General features: G+C 42.4%; 3 long non-coding RNA genes across 7 annotated transcripts; 1 reads left to right on the forward strand and 2 right to left on the reverse strand.

Annotated features, from left to right (window-relative positions):
* Nucleotides 1–2,026: 2,026 nt before the first annotated feature.
* Nucleotides 2,027–12,332, forward strand: LOC125906518 (uncharacterized). 5 transcript variants are annotated; one of them, XR_007451894.1, is made up of 4 exons: nucleotides 2,027–2,155; nucleotides 2,254–2,319; nucleotides 8,812–8,903; nucleotides 12,281–12,332. It is a non-coding gene; the product is annotated as an uncharacterized LOC125906518 (long non-coding RNA). The 5 variants fall into 5 exon arrangements; XR_007451895.1 differs by lacking the exon at nucleotides 2,254–2,319 and adding an exon at nucleotides 7,301–7,366; XR_007451896.1 differs by lacking the exon at nucleotides 2,254–2,319 and adding an exon at nucleotides 8,676–8,741.
* LOC125906517 (uncharacterized) lies at nucleotides 2,326–11,163 on the reverse strand. The gene is made up of 3 exons (XR_007451891.1): nucleotides 10,393–11,163; nucleotides 8,922–10,317; nucleotides 2,326–2,499 (listed from the first exon to the last, which is right to left on the reverse strand). It is a non-coding gene; the product is annotated as an uncharacterized LOC125906517 (long non-coding RNA).
* A 2,282-nt stretch (nucleotides 12,333–14,614) lies between the features above and the next one.
* On the reverse strand, nucleotides 14,615–16,183 carry LOC120957724 (uncharacterized). The gene is made up of 3 exons (XR_007451899.1): nucleotides 15,466–16,183; nucleotides 15,308–15,371; nucleotides 14,615–15,237 (listed from the first exon to the last, which is right to left on the reverse strand). It is a non-coding gene; the product is annotated as an uncharacterized LOC120957724 (long non-coding RNA).
* Between the last annotated feature and the right edge of the window lie 1,112 nt (nucleotides 16,184–17,295).

Genomic DNA, 17,295 nt, shown 5'->3' on the forward strand with positions numbered 1-17,295 from the left:
ATGTGTAAGCGCTTGTTTCGATTGCATTTCTGCTTTCATCCATGCGAAAGCTTTCTCACAGTCTGGAGACCATTCAAAAGCAACCTCGTCTTTAAGTAAATTGTTGATTGGGTACATGTGTGTGCTAAGGTTTTTCATGAATCTTCCGTAATTATTTACCAAACCTAACAGTGCGCGTACTTGCTCTTTGTTTTCTGGTCTTGGCATATTTTCTATCGCATCTATTTTGCCTTGTAATTTATGGATTCCTTTCTTGTCTATCATGTAGCCGCAGTATTCAATCTTATCTTCTAAGTATTCTATATATCTACTTGGAAAATATCTATTTTATGAATTTGATCCTCTTCTTTATCCTGACTGTCACTATCCTAGCATTGCTCCACGAGATTTGCTGTCCTACTCACTCGTTTCTTATTGTTCATCCCATGTGCTTTTCCCATTTTGAAACACACGCGTTGTAAATGACCGACCTTCTTACATAACGCACACACTTTCATTTTGTGTTCGCATTTATTCGCTAAGTGGGATGAACTGCCGCATCGAAAACAATACCGCTTGATTCTTGGCGCTGGATATCATTCCATAAAGTTAACTGACTGAGCCCGTTGGGCTAAAATTTCGACACCGTCGTTGACTGTTTCCATCGAGAATGCGATTTGCTTTGCTTTCTCGGACGTTAAGTCTTTTTCGCCTTGTAACGTCGCGCGTATCATTTTGTCACGTAACCGAACACAAACTGGTTTCGCAGCCCTTTCTGTACCCCCAGGACAATCGCATGGCAATCGGATTGAACGCGCAACATTTTCCATACAATCCGCAGTGTTGCGTTTTCTTCGCGCCAACTTTGCCTGTATTTTCAATGAGCCAAGCGATTTTACCCCCTCCTACACGCATTGTATCCTAAAACACGCTTGTCGCGTCAACGTTCACCACACCTTGCGAAAACACGAGGGGGGAGGAGTGGGGTGTGTGTTTGTGTGCTTGCCTGCGTGCGTGCGTGGTTTTGTGTGTGTGTTTTTGCGTTCGCGTTCTCCTACGATCACATTGCGAAAAACACCATGGGGAGGAGCAGGTGTGTGTGTGTTTTCTTTTCTTTGTCGTTTCGCACTCTCCCGCGGGTGCATAAAAAGAAAGTAAGAAATAAAAAAAATTTGAACGGATTCGTAAGTGTGTCTGAACTCATTGCAATCCGAAAGAAAGCGAGGGGGGTCATAAAATGTAGTACACATGCATGCAACATGTATCGCGCCGCCACGACGTTTCTCGCTTTCAGCCCGATACCCAACCAGCATTATCGCGCGATTTTTATGTGTATCTATCATTTTTCTCATTCTAACATTCACAAAATTTTTCATTCTGCCTCGCTCTTCTGGGTGTTCCCAACCAGCATTATCGCGCGATTTTTATGTGTATCTATCATTTTTCTCATTCTAACATTCAAACAATTTTTCATTCTGCCTCGCTCTTCTGGGTGTTGGTCTGTATTTGCTTGCGACTTGGCTGTGTCGCATCAACGATTCGCATGTTTCATTTAGCTCATCCCTTTCCATCGTTGGAGAGAAACTCTTGCGTCTCGCTTTTCTGGGACTTGTCCAAATTCGCTTGCTACACCAATCGTTCACGCAAGCGTTCTCCTCTCGCCCGCTCTTTGTATCATTGTACAGGTACTCCCCGATATACGCTATCAATGCGTACCGGAGGCAATAGCGTATCTCGAATATACAATAGCGAAAGTCGAATTTCGAGGTTTTCAGTCAAATTATAACTAATATCCGTATAACTTTGCATGAAGTGGTAGGTTTTAGCCACTTAATTAGTTATTTGATCTAATTTCAACTGAATTTTTCAATTTTATACCATTTGAAATGGTTTTTAATATTCAACCAAAATGGAATTTATTTTGCATTTGACATTCGATTTCTAAAATTAGTACTACTTGTTCAAAGAACCGTCAAATTTAGAAAAAAAGCGTATAGCGAAATCGTGTATATCGAGTATGGCGTATATCGGGGAATACCTGTATAGGAACACGAGGAAGGCGCTGCTTCGCGTTCACATGAAAATGTGGTAGTGTGAAATCAAGTTTGCAAGCGGTAGGACGCGTCGGTGTGTGTCCGTTTTTTCTCTCGTGAAACCAGTACGGAAAAACTATTTGGTAAGTACAGTTTTTAATAAAGGGTTATATCAATCTTTATCAAACTGAATTGTATTGATAATTGTGATATAAAATCAATTTCGTTTTTTTTTAAAAAGAAATCGTAACACACGCACGAACGGAAGTGAGCACGGACCACAACAGAAGCAATATTCAATTGGTTGGTAAGTATTGTGCTTGACGTTAAATTGAACAGCTGTTGGCAAAATAGTTAATATTTCCTTCTATCCCTAGGAGTGCCGAAAACAGAACAGGAGAGGAAAGAAGGCAGGAACGATTCGATCCTCCAACGTGCTAGCGCCTGGTAGAGGAGAAGCGGCAGGAAGGTAGAGACGAACATCCAGCTCGCTAGTGCAGCACGTGGGATCAGCAAGAGGGAAGCAAGCAGGACGCGTACACACCATTCGACGAAGGCAAAGCTGGAGGAAAGGAAGAACGAGGAGAGAAGGCAGGCAAGACGGGTACGTGTGTATCCCGCACCGGTTTTAGGCAGTGTGAATTGTGTGAGTATGTAAATATGTATGTGCGAGTAAGAAGGTAAAATAAAGAGCGTAAGCATGTGCAGAATGGACAAAAGAGAGTAAGAGTCTTTGTAGGGAGAATGGAGAGAATGAAAGAAATTGAACAATAATGTAGTATACAGAAACTAGATGTATGATACACGCTGTCGCACCGTTGCAGAGACGTGCTCTTTAGTGCTGCTAATGAGCACGATTTGAGAACGTTTTGAGCCCGTTTTTTCTCATACAAAATTTTAAAATGTCGCGCGATAATGTCGGTTGGGTTGGTCTGTATTTGCTTGCGACTTGGCTGTGTCGCATCAACGATTCGCATGTTTCATTTAGCTCATCCCTTTCCATCGTTGGAGAGAAACTCTTGCGTCTCGCTTTTCTGGGACTTATTCAATTTCGCTTGCTACACCAATCGTTCACGCAAGCGTTCTCCTCTCACCCGCTCTTTGTATCATTGTACAGGTACTCCCCGATATACGCTACCAATGCGGACCAGAGGCAATAGCGTATCTCGAATGTTAGCGCAAGTCGATTTTCGAGGATTTCAGTCAAATTATAGCTAATTTTCGTATAATTTTGCATGAAGTGGTAGGTTTTAGCCACTAAATTAGTTATTTGATCTGATTTCAACTGAATAATACAATTTTATACCTTTTGAAATTGTTTTTAATATTCAACCAAAAGGATTTTTTTTGCATTTGACATTCGATGTATCAAATTAGTACAATTTACTCAAAGAACCGTCAAATTTAGAAAAAAAAGCGTATAGAGAAATCGCGTATATCGAGTATGGCGTATATCGGGGAATACCTGTATAGCCACACGAGGAAGGCGCTCCTTCGCGTTCACATGAAAATGTGGTAGTGTGAAATCAAGTTTGTAAGCGGTAGGACGCGTCGATGCGTACTCGTTTTTTCTCTAGTAAAACCACTACGAAAAAAATATTTGGTAAGTACAGCTTTTAATAAAGGGTTATATCAATCTTCATCAAACTGAATTGTATTGATAATTGTGATTTAAAATCAATTTCGTTTTTTAAAGAAATCGTAACACACGCACGCACGCGGAAGTGAGCACGGACCACGATAGAAGCAATATTCAATTGGTTGGTAAGTATTGTGCTTGGTGTTAAATTGAACAGCTGTTGGCAACATAGTTAATATTTCCCTCTATCCCTAGGAGTGCCGAAAACAACAGAACAGGAGAGGAAAGAAAGCAGGAACGACCATTCAACGCGCTAGCGCCGGAGAAGCGGCAGGGGGGCAGGAACGATCCTCCAACGTGCTAGCGCCTGATAGAGGAGAAGCGGCAGGAAGGTAGGGACGATCCTCCAGCGCGCTAGCGCAGCATGTGGGAGCAGCAAAAGGGAGGCAAGCAGGAAGAATTTTTAACGCGTGCACACCATTCGACGAAGACAACGCTGGATGAAAGGAAGAACGAGGAGAGAAGGCAGGCAAGACGTGTGTATCCCGCACCGGTTTTCGGCAGTGTGAATTGTGTGAGTATTTAAAAGTGTATGTGCGAGTAAAGAGGTAGAAATAAAGAGCGAATGTGTGGAATGGAAAATGAGAGAGAGTCTGAGTTTGTTTTGGGAGAAAGGAGAGAATAAAGAAATTGTACAATAATGTAGCATACAGAAACTACATGTATGATACACGCTGTCGCACGGTTGCAGAAACGTGCTCTTTAGTGCTGCTAATGAGCACGATTTGAGAACGTTTTGAGCCCGTTTTTTCTCATACAAAATTTTAAAATGTCGCGCGATAATGTCGGTTGGGTAGGAGCTTCTAAGGGATTATTTTAATGGGCGCCCAGATAGAGCCCGATGAGACCAAAATCGCATGGATAATGGTACCGGGGTTTTCGATGAGCCAAGCGATTTTACCCCCTCCTACACGCATTGTATCCTAAAACACGCTTGTCGCGTCAACGTTCACCACATACACACACCCCAACCGGCATTATCGCACGATTTTTATGTGTATCTATCATTTTTCTCATTCTAACATTCAGAAAATTTTTCACTCTGTCTTGCTCTTCTGGGTGTTGGTCACTTTTTGCTCGCAACTTGGCTGTGTTTCACCAACCATCCTCATGTTGCATATGGTTCTTCTCTTTCCATCGTTCGAGAGAAACTCTTGTGTCTCGCTTTTCTGGGACTTGTCCAATTTCGCTTGCTACACCAAGCGTTCACGCAAGCGATCTTCTCTCGTCCGCTCTTTGTATCATCTTGCAGGTACTCCCCGATATACGCTATTAATGCGGACCGGCAATAGCGTATCTCGAATATTAGCAAACGTCGAGTTTTCAGTCAAATTATAGCTAATTTTCGTATAATTTTGCTTGAAGTGGTAGGATTAACCACTTAATTAGTTATTTGATCTGATTCAACTGAAGATTACAATTGTACCCCTTTTGAAATGGCTTTTAATATTCGATCAAAAGGGAATTTATTTTGAATTTGATATTCGATGTGTCAAATTAGTACAATTTGCTCAAAGAACTTTCAAATTTAGAAAAAAAGCTTAAAGCGAAATCGCGTATATCGAGTATGGCGTATATCGGAGAATACCTGTATAGCCACACGAGGAAGGCGCTGCTTCGCGTTCACATGAAAATGTGGTAGTGTGAAAACAAGTTTACAAGCGGTAGGCTACGTCGATGCGTGCCCGTTTTTTTCTCTCGTGAAACCGGTACGGAAAAACTATTTGGTAAGTACAGCTTTTAATATAGGATTATATCAATCTGTATCAAACTGAATGGTATTAATAATTGGTGATATCAAATCAATTTCGTTTTCTATAGCAAATCGTAACACACGCACGAACGGAAGTGAGCACGGACCACGATAGAAATAATCAATTGGTTGGTAAGTATCATGCTTCGCGTTTAATGGAACAGCGGTTTTCAAAATAGATAATATTTCCCTCTTTCACCAGCAGTGCCAAAAACAAAAGGACAGGAGAGGCAGGAACGATCATTCAACGCGTTAGCGCCGGACGAAGGAGAAGCGGCAGGAAGGCAGGAACGATCCTCCAACGTGCTAGCGCCTGGTAGAGGAGAGGCGGCAGGAAGGTAGGGACGATCATCCAGCACGCTAGCGCAGCACCTGGGAGCAGCGAGGGGGAGGCAAGCAGGAATAATTTTTAACGCGTGCACACCATTCGACGAAGACAACGCTGGATGAAAGGAAGAACGAGGAGAGAAGGCAGGCAAGACGGGTACGTGTGTATTCCGCACCGGTTTTCGGCAGTGTGAATTGTGTGAGTATGTAAATTTGTATGTGCGAGTAAGAAGGTAAAATAAAGAGCGTAAGCATGTGCGGAATCGACAAATGAGAGAAAGAGCTTTGTAGAGAGAATGAAGCGAATGAAAGAAATTGAGAAGGGATGTAGCATACAGAAACCAAATGTATGATACACGCTGTCACACGGTTGGAAAAACCTTCTCTATACCCCGGTACCAAAATCCATGCAACTTTTCGCTAACGGATTGATTAAATGCCCAACCGGCATTATCGCGCGATTTTTATGTGTATCTATCATTTTTCTCATTCTAACATTCACAAAATTTTTCATTCTGCCTCGCTCTTCTGGGTGTTGGTCTGTATTTGCTTGCGACTTGGCTGTGTCGCATCAACGATTCGCATGTTTCATTTAGCTCATCCCTTTCCATCGTTGGAGAGAAACTCTTGCGTCTCGCTTTTCTGGGACTTGTCCAAATTCGCTTGCTACACCAAGCGTTCACGCAAGCGTTCTCCTCCCAACCAACATTATCGCGCGATTTTTATGTGTATCTATCATTTTTCTCATTCTAACATTCACAACATTTTTCATTCTGCCTCGCTCTTCTGGGTGTTGGTCTGTATTTGCTTGCGACTTGGCTGTGTCGCATCAACGATTCGCATGTTTCATTTAGCTCATCCCTTTCCATCGTTGGAGAGAAACTCTTGCGTCTCGCTTTTCTGGGACTTGTCCAATTTCGCTTGCTACACCAATCGTTCACGCAAGCGTTCTCCTCTCGCCCGCTCTTTGTATCATTGTACAGGTACTCCCCGATATACGCTATCAATGCGTACCGGAGGCAATAGCGTATCTCGAATATTCAATAGCGAAAGTCGAATTTCGAGGTTTTCAGTCAAATTATAACTAATATCCGTATAACTTTGCATGAAGTGGTAGGTTTTAGCCACTAAATTAGTTATTTGATGTAATTTCAACTGAATTTTTCAATTTTATACCATTTGAAATGGTTTTTAATATTCAACCAAAAGGGAATTTATTTTGCATTTGACATTCGATTTCTAAAATTAGTACTACTTGTTCAAAGAACCGTCAAATTTAGAAAAAAAGCGTATAGCGAAATCGTGTATATCGAGTATGGCGTATATCGGGGAATACCTGTATAGGAACACGAGGAAGGCGCTGCTTCGCGTTCACATGAAAATGTGGTAGTGTGAAATCAAGTTTGCAAGCGGTAGGACGCGTCGGTGTGTGTCCGTTTTTTCTCTCGTGAAACCAGTACGGAAAAACTATTTGGTAAGTACAGTTTTTAATAAAGGGTTATTTCAATCTTTATCAAACTGAATTGTATTGATAATTGTGATATAAAATCAATTTCGTTTTTTTTAAAGAAATCGTAACACACGCACGAACGGAAGTGAGCACGGACCACAACAGAAGCAATATTCAATTGGTTGGTAAGTATTGTGCTTGACGTTAAATTGAACAGCTGTTGGCAAAATAGTTAATATTTCCTTCTATCCCTAGGAGTGCCGAAAACAGAACAGGAGAGGAAAGAAGGCAGGAACGATCCGATCCTCCAACGTGCTAGCGCCTGGTAGAGGAGAAGCGGCAGGAAGGTAGAGACGAACATCCAGCTCGCTAGTGCAGCACGTGGGAGCAGCAAGAGGGAAGCAAGCAGGACGCGTACACACCATTCGACGAAGGCAAAGCTGGAGGAAAGGAAGAACGAGGAGAGAAGGCAGGCAAGACGGGTACGTGTGTATCCCGCACCGGTTTTTGGCAGTGTGAAATGTGAGTATTGAAAAGTGTATGTGTGAGTAGAAGTAAAGAGGTAAAATAAAGAGCGAATGTGTGGAATGGGAAAATGAAAGAGAGTCTGTGTTTGTTTTGGGAGAGAGGAGAGAATGAAAGAAATTGAACAATAATGTAGCATACAGAAACCACATGTATGATACACGCTGTCGCACCGTTGCAGAGACGTGCTCTTTAGTGCTGCTAATGAGCACGATTTGAGAACGTTTTGAGCCCGTTTTTTCTCATACAAAATTTTAAAATGTCGCGCGATAATGTTGGTTGGGCTCTCGCCCGCTCTTTGTATCATTGTACAGGTACTCCCCGATATACGCTATCAATGCGTACCGGAGGCAATAGCGTATCTCGAATATACAATAGCGAAAGTCGAATTTCGAGGTTTTCAGTCAAATTATAACTAATATCCGTATAACTTTGCATGAAGTGGTAGGTTTTAGCCACTAAACCTACCACTACCGAATGGTTAAAAACCATTTCAAATGGTATAAAATTGAAAAATTCAGTTGAAATTAGATCAAATAACTAAATCAACTAACTAACCAAATAGTTGGAAACCATTTGAAATGGTTTTTAATATTCAACCAAAAGGGAATTTATTTTGCATTTGACATTCGATTTCTAAAATTAGTACTACTTGTTCAAAGAACCGTCAAATTTAGAAAAAAAGCGTATAGCGAAATCGTGTATATCGAGTATGGCGTATATCGGGGAATACCTGTATAGCCACACGAGGAAGGCGCTGCTTCGCGTTTACATGAAAATGTGGTAGTGTGAAATCAAGTTTGCAAGCGGTAGGCCGCATCGATACGTGCCCGTTTTTTTTTCTCTCGTGAAATCAGTACGGAAAAAATTATTTGGTAAGTACAGCTTTTAATAAAGAATTTTATCAATCTTCATCAAACTGAATTGTATTGATAATTGTGATATAAAATCAATTTCGTTTTTTTAAAGAAATCGTAACACACGCACGAACGGAAGTGAGCACGGACCACAACAGAAGCAATATTCAATTGGTTGGTAAGTATTGTGCTTGACGTTAAATTGAACAGCTGTTGGCAAAATAGTTAATATTTCCTTCTATCCCTAGGAGTGCCGAAAACAGAACAGGAGAGGAAAGAAGGCAGGAACGATTCGATCCTCCAACGTGCTAGCGCCTGGTAGAGGAGAAGCGGCAGGAAGGTAGAGACGAACATCCACCTCGCTAGTGCAGCACGTGGGAGCAGCAAGAGGGAAGCAAGCAGGACGCGTACACACCATTCGACGAAGGCAAAGCTGGAGGAAAGGAAGAACGAGGAGAGAAGGCAGGCAAGACGGGTACGTGTGTATCCCGCACCGATTTTCGGCAGTGTGAATTGTGTGAGTATTTAAAAGTGTATGTGCGAGTAAAGAGGTAAAAATAAAGAGCGAATGTGTGGAATGGAAAATGAGAGAGAGTCTGAGTTTGTTTTGGGAGAAAGGAGAGAATAAAGAAATTGTACAATAATGTAGCATACAGAAACTACATGTATGATACACGCTGTCGCACGGTTGCAGAAACGTGCTCTTTAGTGCTGCTAATGAGCACGATTTGAGAACGTTTTGAGCCCATTTTTTCTCATACAAAATTTTAAAATGTCGCGCGATAATGTCGGTTGGGTGGCGCCCGATTAGACGATCCGATAGAAGCACTTTTCAGGCTTAACGGATTGAGCGAGATACACCGTCGCGGCGACACGATACATGTTGCATACATGTGTACTACATTTTAAGAGCCCCCCTCGCTTTCTTTCGGATTGCAATGAGTTCAGACACACTTAAAACTTCGTTTAACATATTTCATATTCGTTTTTTTTATTTTCACTTTCTTTTCTGAAGTACATTCTTTCATACACACATCCTCCCCCAGGTATTTTTCGAAGAAACTAAAAAAAAACTAACGCACACAACTAGATCCGCGAGAGAGTGCGAATCGGCAAAGAAAAAAAAAACATACACACACACACACACACACACACACATACACACACACTAACACCTCCTCCTCCCCTTGGTGTTTTTCGCAAAGTGATCCCGTAGAACGTGAACGCAAAAACACACACACAAAGCACGCAGGCAAGCACACACATACCTCACTCCTCCCCCCCCCACGTGTTTTCGCAAGGTGATTCCGTAGGAGATCGCCAAACAGCAAAAGCACACATACACACACATACACAGCCATGCACGTATGCAAGCACACATACACACACATACACAGCCATGCACGCATGCAAGCACACATACACACACATACACAGCCACGCACGCATGCAAGCACACACACACATACACACACACCTACCCCTCCCCCTCTCTTGGTGTTTTTCGCAAGGTGATCCCGTAGGATCTCGTTATGCGAAGCGGCAAAAACACACACAGCCACGCACGCAGGCATGCACACACATACACACACATAGACGCGCGCGCGCACGCACGCACGAACGCACGAGGGAGCGTAAAGGTTCTATACGTTGCCGGTCTCCCCCTCCCGTGTTCTCGTTCTTCGAGAAGGCTGATGTGTGCACGTTTGTGCGTGTACCTTTGCCGTCCTGTAAGCTGGAGGATTAGTTCAGCGCTGTTGAAGAAATGAAAGTTAAGAATAAGATTACTCACTCTTTTTTCGTATGCTTTGTGTGTTATCATAACTTACCTTATTGCAAACAAAATCCGGAATGAATCTCCTCGTTTCGAATATTCCGCATTCGATCACATCCTCGGCGATGCTCGACACCATCAGTGGATGAAAGCAGGAAAAGAAACAAATAAAAGCATCAGTCACCATCAACATCACTTTACTCTCACACTTTTACATCGGTCTATGAGTCTTACCTTTTCAAATTCATCAAAACAAACAGCGATGGAACCAAATCCAGAACACCAAAATCACACACGATTTCTGGAGCAAACCGACACATCCTCCCCCTCCAATTGTTTGCCACAGACTGACGTGTGTGTGAGCAGCAATGTTCTTGAAGCGGTCAGCAACGGTAAAGCACACACAAGAAGAAGCGAGACGGCTATACGAGTAGCGAATTACGCCGCCGCACACACAGCGCGCGTCATAATTTTATGCGCGAAAATCTTGAAATTTAAGTTATTGATGACAAATTGTATCGACATTTTCATACTCTGACGAACTTTTACGAAAGATATGTAAAAACTTAATGTAGTGCAATTAAATTCAGTGCAATATCATTAGCAGAAGATAATATTTTGATATTTGTTTGTAAATTCAGATCCTAAGAGCTACTACTTTTTTGAACAATAAGTGTAGAAACACAAATTTTGTCTGAGTCCAGAACAGCAACAGGGAAGATGTCGTACCCTGAGTGTGGAGATGTGTGTGTGTGTATGTGGTGAACGTTGCCGCGTCAAGCGTGCTGTAGGATACAATGCGTGTAGGAGGGGGTAAAATCGCTTGGCTCATTGAAAATACCCAACCAGCATTATCGCGCGATTTTTATGTGTATCTATCATTTTTCTCATTCTAACATTCAAACAATTTTTCATTCTGCCTCGCTCTTCTGGGTGTTGGTCTGTATTTGCTTGCGACTTGGCTGTGTCGCATCAACGATTCGCATGTTTCATTTAGCTCATCCCTTTCCATCGTTGGAGAGAAACTCTTGCGTCTCGCTTTTCTGGGACTTGTCCAAATTCGCTTGCTACACCAATCGTTCACGCAAGCGTTCTCCTCTCGCCCGCTCTTTGTATCATTGTACAGGTACTCCCCGATATACGCTATCAATGCGTACCGGAGGCAATAGCGTATCTCGAATATACAATAGCGAAAGTCGAATTTCGAGGTTTTCAGTCAAATTATAACTAATATCCGTATAACTTTGCATGAAGTGGTAGGTTTTAGCCACTTAATTAGTTATTTGATCTAATTTCAACTGAATTTTTCAATTTTATACCATTTGAAATGGTTTTTAATATTCAACCAAAATGGAATTTATTTTGCATTTGACATTCGATTTCTAAAATTAGTACTACTTGTTCAAAGAACCGTCAAATTTAGAAAAAAAGCTTATAGCGAAATCGTGTATATCGAGTATGGCGTATATCGGGGAATACCTGTATAGCCACACGAGGAAGGCGCTGCTTCGCGTTCACATGAAAATGTGGTAGTGTGAAATCAAGTTTGCAAGCGGTAGGACGCGTCGGTGTGTGTCCGTTTTTTCTCTCGTGAAACCAGTACGGAAAAACTATTTGGTAAGTACAGTTTTTAATAAAGGGTTATATCAATCTTTATCAAACTGAATTGTATTGATAATTGTGATATAAAATCAATTTCGTTTTTTTTTAAAAAGAAATCGTAACACACGCACGAACGGAAGTGAGCACGGACCACAACAGAAGCAATATTCAATTGGTTGGTAAGTATTGTGCTTGACGTTAAATTGAACAGCTGTTGGCAAAATAGTTAATATTTCCTTCTATCCCTAGGAGTGCCGAAAACAGAACAGGAGAGGAAAGAAGGCAGGAACGATCCGATCCTCCAACGTGCTAGCGCCTGGTAGAGGAGAAGAGGCAGGAAGGTAGAGACGAACATCCAGCTCGCTAGTGCAGCACGTGGGAGCAGCAAGAGGGAAGCAAGCAGGACGCGTACACACCATTCGACGAAGGCAAAGCTGGAGGAAAGGAAGAACGAGGAGAGAAGGCAGGCAAGACGGGTACGTGTGTATCCCGCACCGGTTTTTGGCAGTGTGAAATGTGAGTATTGAAAAGTGTATGTGTGAGTAGAAATAAAGAGGTAAAATAAAGAGCGAATGTGTGGAATGGGAAAATGAAAGAGAGTCTGTGTTTGTTTTGGGAGAGAGGAGAGAATGAAAGAAATTGAACAATAATGTAGCATACAGAAACCACATGTATGATACACGCTGTCGCACCGTTGCAGAAACGTGCTCTTTAGTGCTGCTAATGAGCACGATTTGAGAATGTTTTGAGCCCGTTTTTTCTCATACAAAATTGTAAAATGTCGCGCGATAATGTCGGTTGGGAATTGAGAAGGGATGTAGCATACATAAACCAAATGTATGATACACGCTGTCGCACGATTTCAAAAACCTTCTCTATAGTTCTGCTATCGAGAACGATTTGACCGCGCTATAGAGAACACTTTTTCTATACAAAAAAAAACCGCTTGCAACGTGACAATGTTGGTTGGGTTGCCATGCGATTGTCCTGGGGGTAGTTCTGCTATCGAGAACGATTTGACCGCGCTATAGAGAACACTTTTTCAATACAAAAAAAACCGGTTGTAACGTGACAATGTCGGTTGGGGTTACCCCGGTACCATTATCCATGCGATTTTGGTCTCATCGGGCTCTATCTGGGCGCCCATTAAAATAATCCCTTAGAAGCTCCTATCGGGCTGAAAGCGAGAAACGTCGTGGCGGCGCGATACATGTTGGATGCATGTGTACTACATTGTATGACCCCTCTCGCTTTCTTTCGGATTGCAATGAGTTCAGACACACTTACGAATCCGTTGTTCAAATTTTTTTTATTTCTTACTTTCTTTTTATGCACCCGCGGGAGAGTGCGAAACGACAAAGAAAAGAAAACACACACACACCTGCTCCTCCCCATGGTGTTTTTCGCAATGTGATCGTAGGAGAACGCGAACGCAAAAACACACACACAAAACCAGGCACGCACGCAGGCAAGCACACAAACACACACCCCACTCCTCTCCCCTCGTGTTTTCGCAAGGTGATTCCGTAGGAGATCGCGAAACAGCAAAAAACACACACACAACCACGCACGCACACATACACACACAGACACCTACCCCTCCCCCTCTCTTGGTGTTTTTCGCAAGGTGATCCCGTAGGATCTCGTTAACGCGAAGCCGCAAAACACACACAGCCACGCAGGCATGCACACACATACACACACACAGACGCGCGCGCGCGCGCACGCACGAACGCACGAGGAAGCGTAAATGAAGAGGTTTTATACGTTGCCAGCCTCCCCCTCCTCGTTCTCCGACAAGGCTGATGTGTGCACGTTTGTGCGTGTACCTTTGCCGTCCCTCCTCTCCTTCCTCATCCGTTGACCGTTCGTTGTAAGCTGGAGGATGAGTTCAGCGCTGTTGAAGAAATGAAAGTTAAGAATAAGATTATTCACTCTTTTTTCGTATGCTTTGTGTGTTATCATAACTTACCTTATTGCAAACAAAATTCGGAATGAAGCTCCTCGTTTAGAATATTCCGCATTCGATCACATCCTCGGCGATGCTCGACGCCATCAGTGGATGAAAGCAGGAAAAGAAATAAAGAAAAGCATCAGTCACCTTCAGCATCATCTTACTATCACACTTTTACATCGGTTGATGATTCTTACCTTTTCAAATTCACCAAAACAAACAGCGATGGAACCAAATCCAGAACACCAAAATCACACACGATTTCTGGAGCAAACCGACACGTCCTCTCCCTCCAATTGTTTGCCACAGACTGACGTGTGTGTGAGCAGCAATGTTCTTGATGCGGTGAGTAACGGTAAAGCACACACAAGAAGAAGCGAGACGGCTATACGAGTAGCGAATTACGCCGCCGCACACACAGCGCGCGTCATAATTTTATGCGCGAAAATCTTAAAATTTAAGTTATTGATGACAAATTGTATCGACTTTTTTATACTCTGGCGAACTTTTACGAAAGATATGTAAAAAGTTAATGTAGCTCAATTAAATTGAGTGCAATATCATTAACATAACATAATATTTTAATATTTGTTTGTAAATTCAGATCCTAGGAGCTACTACTTTTTTGAACAATAACTGTAGAGACACAAATTTTGTCTTAGTCCAGAACAGCAACAGGGAAGATGTCGTACCCTGAGTGTGGAGATGTCCCAACCAACATTGTCACGTTGCAAGCGGTTTTTTTTGTATAGAAAAAGTGTTCTCTATAGCGCGGTCAAATCGTTCTCGATAGCAGAACTATAGAGAAAGTTTTTGAAATCGTGCGACAGCGTGTATCATACATTTGGTTTATGTATGCTACATCCCTTCTCAATTTCTTTCATTCTCTTCATTCTCCCTACAAAGCTCTTTCTCTCATTTGTCGATTCCGTACATGCTTACGCTCTTTATTTTACCTTCTTACTCGCACATACAAATTTACATACTCACACAATTCACACTGCCGAAAACCGGTGCGGAATACACACGTACCCGTCTTGCCTGCCTTCTCTCCTCGTTCTTCCTTTCATCCAGCGTTGTCTTCGTCGAATGGTGTGTACGCGTTAAAAATTATTCCTGCTTGCCTCCCCCTCGCTGTTCCCAGGTGCTGCGCTAGCGTGCTGGATGATCGTCCCTACCTTCCTGCCGCCTCTCCTCTACCAGGCGCGTTCCTGCCTTCGCGAGCACGTTGGAGCGCGAGCACGTTGGAGGATCGTTCCTGCCTTCCTGCCGCTTCTCCTTCGTCCGGCGCTAACGCGTTGAATGATCGTTCCTGCCTCTCCTGTCCTTTTGTTTTTGGCACTGCTGGTGAAAGAGGGAAATATTATCTATTTTGAAAACCGCTGTTCCATTTAACGCGAAGCATGATACTTACCAACCAATTAATTATTTCTATCGTGGTCCGTGCTCACTTCCGTTTGTGCGTGTGTTACGATTTGCTATAGAAAACGAAATTGATTTGATATCACCAATTATTAATACCATTCAGTTTGATACAGATTGATATAATCCTTTATTAAAAGCTGTACTTACCAAATAGTTTTTCCGTACTGGTTTCACGAGAGAAAAAAACGGGCACGCATCGACGTAGCCTACCGCTTGCAAACTTGATTTCACACTACCACATTTTCATGTGAATGCGAAGCAGCGCCTTCCTCTGGTGGCTATACAGGTATTCCCCGATATACGCCATACTCGATATACGCGATTTCGCTATAAGCTTTTTTTCTAAATTTGAAAGTTCTTTGAGCAAATTGTACTAATTTGACACATCGAATATCAAATTCAAAATAAATTCCCTTTTGATCGAATATTAAAAGCCATTTCAAAAGGGGTACAATTGTAATCTTCAGTTGAATCAGATCAAATAACTAATTAAGTGGTTAATCCTACCACTTCAAGCAAAATTATACGAAAATTAGCTATAATTTGACTGAAAACTCGACGTTTGCTAATATTCGAGATACGCTATTGCCGGTCCGCATTAATAGCGTATATCGGGGAGTACCTGCAAGATGATACAAAGAGCGGACGAGAGAAGATCGCTTGCGTGAACGCTTGGTGTAGCAAGCGAAATTGGACAAGTCCCAGAAAAGCGAGACACAAGAGTTTCTCTCGAACGATGGAAAGAGAAGAACCATATGCAACATGAGGATGGTTGGTGAAACACAGCCAAGTTGCGAGCAAAAAGTGACCAACACCCAGAAGAGCAAGACAGAGTGAAAAATTTTCTGAATGTTAGAATGAGAAAAATGATAGATACACATAAAAATCGTGCGATAATGCCGGTTGGGAATCGGATTGAACGCGCAACATTTTCCATACAATCCCCCAGGACAATCGCATGGCAATCGGATTGAACGCGCAACATTTTCCATACAATCCGTAGTGTTGCGTTTTCTTCGCGCCAACTTTGTCTGTATTTTCAATGAGCCAAGCGATTTTACCCCCTCCTACACGCATTGTATCCTACAGCACGCTTGACGCGGCAACGTTCACCACATACACACACACATCTCCACACTCAGGGTACGACATCTTCCCTGTTGCTGTTCTGGACTCAGACAAAATTTGTGTTTCTACACTTATTGTTCAAAAAAGTAGTAGCTCTTAGGATCTGAATTTACAAACAAATATCAAAATGTTATGTTCTGCTAATGATATTGCACTAAATTTAATTGCACTTCATTAAGTTTTTACATATCTTTCGTAAAAGTTCGTCAGAGTATGAAAATGTCGATTCAATTTGTCATGAATAACTTGAATTTTAAGATTTTCGCGCATAAAATTATGACGCGCGCTGTCTGTGCGGCGGCGTAAGTCGCTACTCGTATAGCCGTCTCGCTTCTTCTTGTGTGTGCTTTACCGTTGCTCACCGCTTCAAGAACATTGCTGCTCACACACACGTCAGTCTGTGGCAAACAATTGGAGGGGGAGGATGTGTCGGTTTGCTCCAGAAATCGTGTGTGATTTTGGTGTTCTGGATTTGGTTCCATCGCTGTTTGTTTTGGTGAATTTGAAAAGGTAAGAATCATCAACCGATGTAAAAGTGTGAGAGTAAGATGATGCTGATGGTGACTGATGCTTTTCTTTGTTTCTTTTCCTGTTTTCATCCACTGATGGCGTCGAGCATCGCCGAGGATGTGATCGAATGCGGAATATTCTAAACGAGGAGCTTCATTCCGGATTTTGTTTGCAATAAGGTAAGTTATGATAAAACACAAAGCATACCAAAAAAGAGTGAGTAATCTTATTCTTAACTTTCATTTCTTCAACAGCGCTGAACTCATCCTCCAGCTTACAACGAACGGTCAACGGATGAGGAAGGAGAGGAGGGACGGCAAAGGTACACGCACAAAAGTG

This window comes from Anopheles coluzzii, chromosome 2 (assembly GCF_943734685.1).
Source record: "Anopheles coluzzii chromosome 2, AcolN3, whole genome shotgun sequence".
NCBI classification, from domain to species: Eukaryota; Metazoa; Arthropoda; class Insecta; order Diptera; family Culicidae; genus Anopheles; species Anopheles coluzzii.